We start from the raw sequence: 7,702 nt of genomic DNA, 5'->3' as shown, positions 1-7,702 counted from the left end.
CGAGTAAGCACATACCTCATATGTCTATGTAAATTGTTCGGCGGGCGCAGTAGAGGGCTCAGAAGCGAAGGAGCGACAAGGGGATTTTGGAGAGTACGTTTTTCTGAAATGGTTTTTGGGGGGTATGTTGCATTTAGGAAGCCCCTATGGTGCCAAAACAACAACAAAAAAAAAAACACATGGCATACCATTTTGGAAACTAGACCCCTTGAGGAACGTAACAAGGAATTAAGTGAGCCTTAATACCCCACAGGTGTTTCGCGACTTTTGCATATGTAAAAAAAAAAAAATTTTCACTAAAATGTGTGTTCCCCCCCAAATTTCACATTTTTGCAAGGGTTAGTAGCAGAAAATACCCCCCCAAAATGTGTAACCCCATCTCTTCTGAGTATGGAGGTACCCCATAAGTTGACCTGAAGTGCACTATGGGCGAACTACAATGCTCAGAAGAGAAGGAGTCATATTTGGCTTTTTGAGAGCAAATTTTGCTCGGGGGGCATGTCGCATTTAGGAAGCCCCTATGGTGCCAGGACAGCAAAAAAAAAAAAAAAACACATGGCATACCATTTTGGAAACTAGACCCCTTGAGGAACGTAACAAGGGATAAAGTGAACCTTAATACCCCACAGGTGTTTCACGACTTTTGCATATGTAAAAAAATAAAATTTTTGGTTTAACAAAAATTTTACATTTTTAAAAAAGGTAATAGCAGAAAATACCCCCCAAAATTTGAAGCCCAATTTCTCCCAATTCAGAAAACACCCCATATGGGGATGAAAAGTGCTCTGCTGGCGCACTACAGGTCTCAGAAGAGAAGGAGTCACATTTGGCTTTTTGGAAGCAAATTTTGCTCTGGGGGCATGCCGCATTTAGGAAGCCCCTATGGTGCCAGGACACCAAAAAAAAAAAAACACATGGCATACAATTTTGGAAACTAGACCCCTTGAGGAACGTAACAAGGAATAAAGTGAACCTTAATACCCCACAGGTGTTTCACGGCTTTTGCATATGTAAAAAAAAAAAATTTTTTTTACACTAAAATGCTTGTTTTCCCCCAAATTTTACATTTTTACAAGGGATAATAGCAGAAAATACCCCCCAAAATTTGTAACCCCATCTCTTCTGAGTATTGAAATACCCCATAAGTGGACGTGAAGTGCACTGGGGGCGAACTACAATGCTCAGAAGAGAAGGAGCATCATTGAGCTTTTGGAGAGAGAATTTGGCCATGTGCATTTACAAAGCCCCCCGTGGTGCCAGAACAGTGGACCCCCCCACATGTGACCCCATTTTTAAAACTACACCCCTCACGGTATGTAATAAGGGGTGCAGTGAGAATTTACACCCCACTGGCATTTGACGGATCTTTGGAACAGTGGGCTGTGCAAATAAAAAAATTTTTTTTTCAATTTCACAGACCCCTGTTTCAAAGATCTGTCAGACACCTGTGGGGTGTAAAGGCTCACTATACCCCTTGTTACATTCCGTGAGGGGTGTAGTTTCCAAAATGGGGTCATATGTGGGTATTTATTGTTTTGCGCTTATGTCAGAACCGCTGTAAAATCAGCCACCCCTGTGCAAATCACCAATTTAGACCTCAAATGTACATGGTGCACTCTCCCTTCTAAACCTTGCTGTGCGCCCGCAGAGCACTTTGCGCCCACATATGGGGTATCTCCGTACTCAGGAAAAATTGCGTTACAAATTTTGGGGGCTTTTTTTCTTTTAAGTATGGGGCAACACCAGCATGTTAGTGTACAAAAATGTTTTTTTTTACACTAACATGCTGGTATAGACCCCAACTTTACCTTTTCATAAGGGGTAAAAGGAGAAAAAGCCCCCCAAAATTTGTTAGGCAATTTCTCCCGAGTACGGCGATACCCCATATGTGGCCCTAAACTGTTGCCTTGAAATACGACAGGGCTCCAAAGTGAGAGCGCCATGCGCATTTGAGGCCTAAATTAGGGATTTGCATAGGGGTGGACATAGGGGTATTCTAAGCCAGTGATTCCCAAACAGAGTGCCTCCAGCTGTTGCAAAACTCCCAGCATGCTTGGACAGTCAATGGCTGTCCGGAAATGCTGGGAGTTTTTGTTTTGCAACAGCTGGAGGCTCAGTTTTGGAAACACTGCCGTAGGATACGTTTTTCATTTTTATTGGGGGGGGAAGGGGGGGCAGTGTATGTGTGTATATGTAGGGTTTTACTCTTTATTTTGTGTTAGTGTAGCGTAGTGTAGTGTTCTTAGGCTACATTCACACTGGTGGCGGATTACACTGAGTCTCCCGCTAGGAGTTTGAGTTGCGGCGGAAAATTTGCCGCAGCTCAAGCTTGAAGCGGGGAACTCACTGTAATCCGCCGCCAGTGTGAATGTAACTTATACATTCACATGGCAGGGGGGGGGGCAAAACTACAACTCCCAGCATGCACTGACAGAACGTGCATGCTGGGGGTTGTAGTTTTGCAACAGCTGGAGGCACGCAAGTACAACTCCCAGCATGCCGAGACAGCCTTTTGCTGTTCCTGAATGCTGGGAGTTGCAGTTTTGCAAGATTTAGAGGGGTTCAGGCTAGAGATCACTGACAGTGGTCCCTAAACTGTAGCCCTCCAGATGTTGCAAAACTACAAATCTCAGCATGCTAAGACAGCAAACTGCTGTCTGGGCATGCTGGGAGTTGTAGTTTTGTAACATCTGGAGGGCTACAGTTTAGAGACCACTGTCAGTGATCTCTAGCCTGAACCCCATCTTGCAAAACTACAAATCCCAGCATGCCAACACAGCAAACAGCTGTCAAGGCATGGTGGGAGTTGTAGTTTTGCAACATCTGGAAGGCCACAGTTTAGAGACCACTCTCCAAACTGTCGCCCTGCAGATGTTGCTAGGCAACAGACTCCCGGACACGCCGCCGCCATACTCACCTCCACCGCCACCATGATCACAGCCGCCGACGTCATCTGGAGTTCCGCCGCCGGGTAAGTGACCACCACCGCCGCACCTACTACACGGTTTCCCCCCGCTGTGCCCGGACACCAATGGGTGGGCATAGCGGGGGGAACTGAACTTTAACCCCCGAGTCTGCTATTGGTCGGTCACTCCGCCGATCAATAGCAGGGATAGGAGGGGGTGGCACCCCTGCCACCTCACTCCTATCTCTTCACGGGGATCGAGGGTGTCTTGGACACCCCCGATCCCCCTTATTTTATTGCGGCGCCGCCGTTAGTGGGCAGGGGGAGAATGCTCCCCCTGCAAACACCATAGATGCCGTGATCAGAGCTGATCACGGCATCTATGGGGTTAATGCTGCCGGGACCGGCGCGATCGCGGCCCCGGCAGCTGCGGTGGGACTCCGGCTGTGATTGACAGCTGAGTCCCACCGGCGATCTCCTGCGCTGCCCGCGGCAGAGCAGGAGATCGCTTGGACATATGCATACGTCCATTTGCGCGAACGTGTAGTTCGCGTGGATGTATGCATACGTCCAATAGCGGGAAGGGGTTAAGCCATTGATAAAGGGGGACCTCCCGGAAACGCATCTGGATTATCCACCCTACTGCTTTGACCAGTATTGCCACCTTTCTGCATTTACCTACCATTGAGTCCATCCCTCGCAAGTGCTGCAGTCTCCCCAAACCAGGACCACCGCCCTGTGTGTTTGAGCTCCTCAAGTTCTAACTGCTGCAACCAGCGCAACCTAGGGATATCCATTACTAGCAACAATCCCCAATATTGCTGACCTGCTGACCTTCTGGAACCACAGGTATTACGTTCCCTAGGCCGGGAGCTACCCGTGCCAACCTGTGTGAACCTACAGCACGGACACCAGTTTTATATCTCAGCTGTATTTCTGTTACTAAGACTTTTTCTTTGGATCTATGACATAGATACAATCCAAGACTGTTACCATTGAGATATTCATTATGCATCCTTATCAGTCACACTGCCTGCAATAATCCTTATGCAATTTTAATTGAGACTAACTGACTCTTAGTCCAGCAGGGTGGCATTTCACACTATTCAATTATTTCTATTACCTTATATGTTGTGACCAATTTTATCGTTCTGTTGCGTATATATATATATATATATATATATATATATATATATCATTTGAATCTGTAGCAAGGGTCCTGCTGGGATTCCAGCTTTTGATATATGCTTTTTATATGATTTTTATCATTAATTAAAAAAAACATGTGATTATAGAGAAACCAGACACATCCTATTCTGTTACAGTTTACATTTCTTAATTTTGTCTGCAACTTGAGATCTGAGTCTCAGCTATTTTTTGATTGCACAAGTCTATGGCACTATTGGGTATAGTGTAACTCAGTATCTTGGTACAGACACTAATTTTATCCATATTAGCCACTCAATCTCTTTAGATTTGAAAATTACTTCTATTTAAAAATCTTTAAAATTTTCTATTTAACAATCTTAAAGGGGTACTCCGGCGCTAAGACATCTTATCCCCTATCCAAAGGATCGGGGATAAGATGCCTGATCGCAGGGGTCCTGCCGCTGGGGACCCCAGTGATCTTGCACGCAGCACCCCGTTATAATCAGTCCCCGGAGCATGTTCACTCTGGGTCTGATTACTGGCGATCACTGGGCCAGAGCATTGTGACAGCTGTGCATGCCCCCTCCCATAGGCTTGCATTGAGGGGGTGGAGCATGATGTCACATGGGGGCGGGGCCGTGACGGCACAATGCTCCGGCCCCATGATCGTCACTAATCAGACCCGGAGCGAACATGCTCCGGGGACGGATTGTAACGGGGTGCTGCGTGCAAGATCATGGGGGTCCCCAGGAGCGGTGGGACCCCCGCGATCAGGCATCTTATCTTCTATCCTTTGGATAGGGGATAAGATGTCTTAGCGCCGGAGTACCCCTTTAAGCTAATGCCGATAGCAAACCTCTCCTGCTTCAGACAGTTCCTAACATGGACAGTGGTGGCAGCAGAGAGCACTGTGGTCAGACTGGCAAGAACTATACAACTTCCTCTGGAGCATACAGCAGCTGATAAGTACTGGAAGGATTACATTTTTTTATAGAAGTAATTATCAAGTCTGTTTAACTTTCTAGCACCAGTTGATTAGAATTTTTTTTTCCACCAGAGTACCCCTTTAAATCCTTTAGGAACACAGGGGGAACTGAGTTCCTGCACTTATTCCAGCGCATAAACACTGTTTCCATTAGCAGGAATCCTGCAGGACCAGCCCTTGAGCGCCAAGAGGGTGAGTTCCCACACTTTTTTCCCAAGACTTGACCCCTGGAGACACTTAGGGCCCCTCAGTAGGTCTCACAAGGAGGCCCCCAAATTTATTTTCACGCCACTGGGAGAAAGTAATAGTTTACATATTTCCCCACCGTTTCTGTTCCTTACCACAGAAGTATGGCCGCTCATACAGGAAGACAAATATCTTACCAGCGGAAACCATATCACTCACAGGAAACCCACATGGACACATATGGGGGAGATTTATCAAAACCTGTACTGAGGAAAAGTTGCTGAGTTGCCCATAGCAACCAATCACATCGCTGCTTTCATTTTTCAGAGGCCTTTTCAAAAATGAAAGATGCGATCTGATTGGTTGCTATGGGCAACTCAGCAACTTTTCCTCAGTACTGGTTTTGATAAATCTCCCCCAAGGAGAATATAATGCTCTGCTCACAACCCAAGCTGCACACAGAACTAAAAGGCAATGATCATTCAATGCTGATAGAAAATACTGTCAGCGGTGGGGGGCAAAAGTGGAAACATAACAAGTACGTAATTGCCGGGTAGGCTATGTTCACACGACGTAATTTCTGCTATTCTGCTCAGATTCCACACAGAAAAGAAAACTACAGATTTTATGCAGTTTTGCGGAATTTGAGCAGAATTCTGGCAGAATTTCTGTGCACATAACACGCAGAATTACGCCAAAGTTTAAAGCCCCATTGACTTCAATGGGATTTTGCGATGGAATTCCACAAAATTAAAGACAGGTCTTATATTATTGCGAAACTTCCATCGCTGTAATGGCACAGTGGAATTCCATTGAACATAATGGCCCTGATTTACTATTGTAAACCTGACATGTTTGGACTGGTTGTGCGAAAGATTCTGGCGCATTGTGCCAGAAATTCTGTCTGTGCCAGAATTTGCGCCAGTATTGAAAAAAAAAACCCGACCAACTCTCCATTTTATTGAGAAAACACGAAAAAAGGGGCGTAACCATCGGGTAAGGGGTGTGGTCATAGGGAAGGGGGCGTGGTCACCAGAATAGGGCCGTGTCCCTGATATTGTCAAAAAATCCCAACATATTTGCTAAAGTTTCCACAGAAAATGCGGTAGATTCGAGCTGAGGAAAACCCTATAGATCAGAGAATGTGTAAAAAAAATAAAAAAATTAAAAATGTAGGGAAAAGTGCAAAATGTAGGGAAACCTTAGTAAATACTGTGGGAAAAAATGTCTGTCGGGGGGGAAAAAAAACACACAGAAGACTACACAACGCTCTTTGTAAATCAGGGCCAATGGGGGAGATATTCAAAAACGACTGTAATTTCTGTTCAAGTGATATTAACCCCTTGGGGATGGAGCCCATTATGACCCTAAGGACGGGAGCATTTTTTGCAAATCTGACCACTGTCCCTTTAAGCATTAATAACTCTGGGATGCTTTTACTTATAAATTTGATTCCAAGATAGTTTTTTCGTGACATATTCTACTTTATGGTACTGGTAAAGAAAACAGACAGATTCCCTTTAACCCCTTAAGGACAATGGACGTACTCCTACGCCCCCGTTTCCGAGTCCTTAAGGACCGAGGACGTAGGAGTACGTCCTGTCCTTTCCCGGCCCCCTGCCGCTAGCCGGAGGGGAGCCGGTGCCCGATGCCTGCTGAAATAGTTCAGCAGGCATCGCGGCATATCGCCCAGGGGGGTCATTATGCCCCCCCCATGTCGGCGATGGCCGCAGATCGCTGGACAATTCAGTCCAGCGATCTGCGGCGATTCCGGGTCAATCGGGTCTCCAGTGACCCGGTGACCCGGAATTACTGGCTGATCGGGGCCGTCAGAGACGGCCCCGAACAGCCAGAGCCTGCAGGGGTGAGGTGGCACTGGTGCCACCTCACGATCGCCCTGATTCGTCGGCCGGATTACCGGCCGACCAATCAGGGCGCCTGCTGCGGGTGTCACTCCCGCACCCGCTCCGCCCCTCTTCCGGAGGACGTGAGCGGGTGCGGGACGTGCACCCCGGGTGCTGGGGACCCCGATCCCCGGCGTTAATGTTGGGATCGGGGCCCCAGGAGCGACGACGGCGGCGGCGGGACTGACCTGTGCGGCGATCAAGCAGCAGCAGGAGGTGAGTGACAGCCTCCTGCTGTTGCTTAGCAACAGCTCCCAGCATGCAAAAAGGGCATGCTGGGAGCTGTAGTTATGCAACAGGAGGAGGCAGACCACCACAACTCCCAGCATGCACTTATGGGCATGCTGGGACTTATGGTTTTGCAACAGCTGGAGGCACATTCTTTCTATGGAAAAGTGTACCTTCAGCTGTTGTGTAACTACAACTCCCAGCTTGCACAAACAGCTAAAGTGCATGCTGGGAGTTGTAGTGGTGCATCTGCTGGTTGCATAACTACAACTCCCAGCATGCCCGTTGGCTGTCGGTGACTGCTGAGAGTTGTAGTTTTGCAACAGCTGAAGGCACACTGAGTTA

Source organism: Hyla sarda, chromosome 4 (genome assembly GCF_029499605.1).
Source record: "Hyla sarda isolate aHylSar1 chromosome 4, aHylSar1.hap1, whole genome shotgun sequence".
Taxonomy (NCBI): Eukaryota; Metazoa; Chordata; class Amphibia; order Anura; family Hylidae; genus Hyla; species Hyla sarda.
This window is presented reverse-complemented; position numbering follows the sequence as displayed.